The following is a 4,372-nucleotide window of genomic DNA, read 5'->3' as shown; positions in this document are numbered from 1 at the left end:
ATACTATCTCAGAGCTAGAAGAGAAGTTAGAGGACATCTAGCCCATCCCCCAAGAGGGGCTGGTCAGCCAGTTAATGGCAGAGCCGAGACTGAAACCCAGGCCTCCTGCCTCATTCTATCATTGTAAAGTGATTTTGAAAAATCAAGTAACTGTGCCCATCTCTATATTTTAATTAAAGATCTCAAAAATGTGTAAAGATGCATGATGAAGGCTTTTATGGATGAAAGTATATCAAGATCCCTGAGAAAAGAAGCTGTATTAATCCAAAGTTGTAGTAGCATTCATTATTATTATTGCTATTACTAAAACAACTGAATTGTTTTAGTTAATTTTAATATTGTACTCTGGTAGATTAAAGATGGCCTCAAATTTTTTTGCTACCCCTCCCCTAGATTTTGGGCTGACCTCAGTGACCTGCATGACTCATGAAATATAGCAGAAGTGAGGTCTTGGGACTTCTGAAGCTAAGTTACAAGAAATCTTGCAGCTTCTACCTGAGTCTCTTAGAACACTGTCTGACACCCTGAGTTGTCATGTAATGAATCTAAATTTACAACTTAACAACAGCAACAAAATAACCAAAGTTTTAAAATGGGCAAAGGACTTAAACATTTCTCAAAAAAAGATTGCAGTACAAATGGCCAATAAGCACATGAAAAGATGCTCAGTATCTCTAGTCATGAGAAAAATGCATATAAAAACCACAAATGTTATAATCAAAACCATTTCAGGTCCATTAGGATAATTATTGTCCAAGACACATAAAATAAAATATGTTGATGAAGATGCATGGAAGTTGGAATGCTCATGCATTGCTTGTAGGGACATAAAATGGTGCAGCCAATATGGAAAATAATTTGGTGGTCCCTCAAAAAGTTAAAAATGGAATTACCATATGATCCAGCAATTCCATACCCAAAAGAATTGAAAACAAGAACTGAAACAGATATTTATACATTCATGTTAATAGCAGCATTATTCACAATTGCCAAAAAGTGGAAACAACCCAAGCACCATCAACAGGTGAATACATAAACAAAGTATGGTGTGTATACATGAAATATTCAATAACAGAAAGAAATGAAGTTTTGATACATGCTACAACATGGGTGAACCTTGAAGACATTGTGTAAAATGAACTAGACCATGAGGTGACTGTTATATGATTCCACTTATATGAGGTATCTAGAATAGGCAAGTTCATAGAGACAAAAACCAGATTAAGGCTACCAGGGTTTAGGGTAAAAGTGAGTTATTGTTTCATGGGTAGAGTTTCAGTTTGGGATAATGAAAAAAGTTCTGGATATGGATAGTGGTTGTACAATTTTGTAAATATACTTAAGTCACTAAACCGTACACTTACAATGGTTAATATTGTAACTTTTATGTTACACATATTTTACCACAAGAAAAAAATTGGCAAGCTGTATCATACATTTTTTTTGAAGGAGATGGAGGAGGAGGGTGAGGGAGAAGTAAGAGATGAGGAGGAGAAAGAAGTGCAGGAGGAGGAAAAGAGGAAGTCGTCCTAGTCCTAACACCCTGAGACAATCACTGGAGTAGCCACATGTAGGTAGGTGCTCTGGCTGATAGACCCAGTTGATCCCTACCTTTCATCCGTCCTGCATGAACCAGACATGTAAGTGAAGCTGTCTTAGGCCCTCCTGAGTAGCCTGACCTCCAGCCGATTATCCGAGTGACCTCAAGCAGTGTCACTTGGAACTGAAGAATTACCCATCCAAGTCCTTCTTTCCTCCTCAAAATCACAGACATAACAAAGTAATTGCTGTTTTACATGCCAGATTTCAGGATAATCTGTCACACAGTGATAGATAACAAGAATTTGTATCTTCTACTTACTGTAAGATGAACCTCATGGTGGAACTAAAAGAGTGGTATTAGTAAAAATACCACTTGGTCAAGTTTTTGGAGGTTGAAGAAAAACATGGATGGTGTGTAACACTGAGCCCCTTCCCCTAGGGCAGATGCAACAACAATCTGCCTTAAACATTGTATCCTAGGTTGCTGGTAAACATCCTTTACAGACAAAGGCCAATTCACTCATAAATTTAAAAGATTATAGACTGCATTTTGTTTTCAATCAAAATGAGTTTTCATTCATTAAGTCCCATGTGGGAAGGAGAATGTCATAAAAGGTAAGATTATTCCCTTTACTTAAAATGACAATATGGAAAGAGTAATATTTTTCCACACAAAAATAGTACTATTTGGTGCTACATGTGAAGCAGAATTATGAAAGCTATTCTCTAAGCTTTTATCCTAAAATTAGAGGGTGAACAGGCTTTGCTGTGCCTTTGAAATGAGAGTTGCTCCTCGGTGCCCCAGTGGAGTGTCTCCGTTTGAGGCCAAAATGAATAGTACCAACTGATATTCTATGAATGGTGTGTTATAACAGATGTAAGAAAGCCTGAGTTCTTTGTTCATTTTTACCCAAAATGTAACAGGGGCAGGACATATGGCCCCCTGGAAGTCAGTTTCCTCAGCAACAAAAGAGAAATAACTTGGTTGTACACTGCAGTCAGCAACTTAAGATATGATACTCAAAATCTTGATGCCCCGACTGCATCCCAGATCAATTACATCAGAATTTTTGTGGATAGCACTATATCCTTAGGACTTTTTAAAAAATATTTTATTTATTGCCCTGACTGGTGTGTCTCAGTGGATTAAGTGCCAGCCTGCTAACCAAAAGGTCACCAGTTCAATTCCTGGTCAGGGCACATGCCTGAGTTGCAAGCCAGGTCCCCAGCTGGGGGCATGCGAGAGGCAAGCAATGTTTCTTTCACACATTGATAATTCTCTCCCTCTCTTTCTCCCTCTCTAAAAATAAATTTTAAAAATCTTTTTGAAAAAAGATTGTTTAAAAAAACTTTGTTTTTTAATATTGTTTTAAAAAACAAAAAAAGTTTTTAAAAAGGTTTTATTTATTTACTTTTAGAGAGAAGGGAAGGGAGAGAAAACAGAGGGGGACAAACAATGTGTGGTTGCCTCTTGCACGCCCCCCACTGGGGACCTGGCCCACAACCCAGGCATGTGCCCTGACCGGGAATCAAACCAGTGACCTTTTTGTTTGCATGCTGGCAATCAATCCACTAAGCGACACCTCAGGACTTTTTTTTTAACTCCCCAATACTTTCCAATACAAAGTCAAGGTTAAGACTCTTGAAAGGAGGAATTGAAGAATAGAAAAATCTTTGAAATTTCCATCCAGCTCCAAAATTGTATAACCTAGCTATTTTTTTTTCATGCACCAGAGAAAAGCAGTCTTCTTTTTGTGCCTAGTGCAGCAATGGCTCTGGGTTCCAAGAAGCATCTGAAATGTGTAGCACTTCCAAAGCATTGGCTGCTGGATAAACTGAGCAGTGTGTTTGCTCCTTGTCCACCCACTGGTTTCTATGAGCTGAGAGAATGTCTCCCTCTCATTATTTTCCTAAGGGACAGACTTAAGTATGCCCTAACAGAAGATGAAGTAAAGAAGATCTGCATATAGCAGTTCATCAAGATTGATGATAAAGTCCAAACTGCTATAACATATCCTGCTGGTTTTATGGACTTCATCAGCATTGACAAGACTGTAGAAAATTTCCATCTAATATACAACACCATGGGGGTGGCTTTGCTGTTCATCATTTCACAACTAAGGAGGCCAAGTACAAGTTGTGCAAAGTGAAAAAGATCTTTGTGGGCATAAAAGGAATCCCTCATCTGGTAACCTGTGATATACACACCATCTATTACTCATCATGGTGTACAATACCATTCAGGTTGATCTGGAGACTGGCAAGATTACCAACTTCATTGACTTTCATGCTGGTAACCTGCATATGGGGCCCAGAGATACTAATCTGGGAAGAATTGGTGTGATCACCAACAGTAAGAGACACCCTGGTTCTTTTGATGTGGGTCATGTGATAGATGCCAATGGTAACACCTTTGCCACTTGGCTCTCCAGCATTTTCATTATTGGTAAAGGCAACAAGACATGGACTTCTCTTCCCTGAGGAAAAGATATCCACTTTGCCATTGCTGAAGACAGAGACGAGACTGGTGTCCAAACAGAGCAGCGGGTTAACTGATCTCCAGGTGAATAATGGAAAGAGCCTTCATATTTAGTTAAAGATAATAGAGCATAAATAAATAAATTATTGTGTTACCTGATACCCAGAAACATTATCATTCCTTTCATAAATACTTATATGCCATGTTCCAGGCATTCCACTTGACAACAGAGATAACAAAAGAAGTTCTGCATTCTAGATAAAGGTTGGTGGGTGGAAGGAGTAGTATTCAGTCTCAACTCAAAGGAAGAAATGAGATGGTCAGTTCACCTTAGAAGAGGGGAAAGAGATC

General features: G+C 38.5%; 1 pseudogene; it reads left to right on the top strand.

Annotated features, from left to right (window-relative positions):
• Nucleotides 1-3,311: 3,311 nt before the first annotated feature.
• Nucleotides 3,312-4,135, top strand: LOC123815703 (annotated as a pseudogene).
• Nucleotides 4,136-4,372: the final 237 nt, after the last annotated feature.

This window comes from Phyllostomus hastatus, unplaced genomic scaffold (assembly GCF_019186645.2).
Source record: "Phyllostomus hastatus isolate PE091 unplaced genomic scaffold, TTU_PhHast_1.1 phas_contig_1, whole genome shotgun sequence".
Taxonomy (NCBI): Eukaryota; Metazoa; Chordata; class Mammalia; order Chiroptera; family Phyllostomidae; genus Phyllostomus; species Phyllostomus hastatus.
Note: the sequence above shows the minus strand (reverse complement) of the source record. Positions and strands in the feature narration are given on the sequence as shown.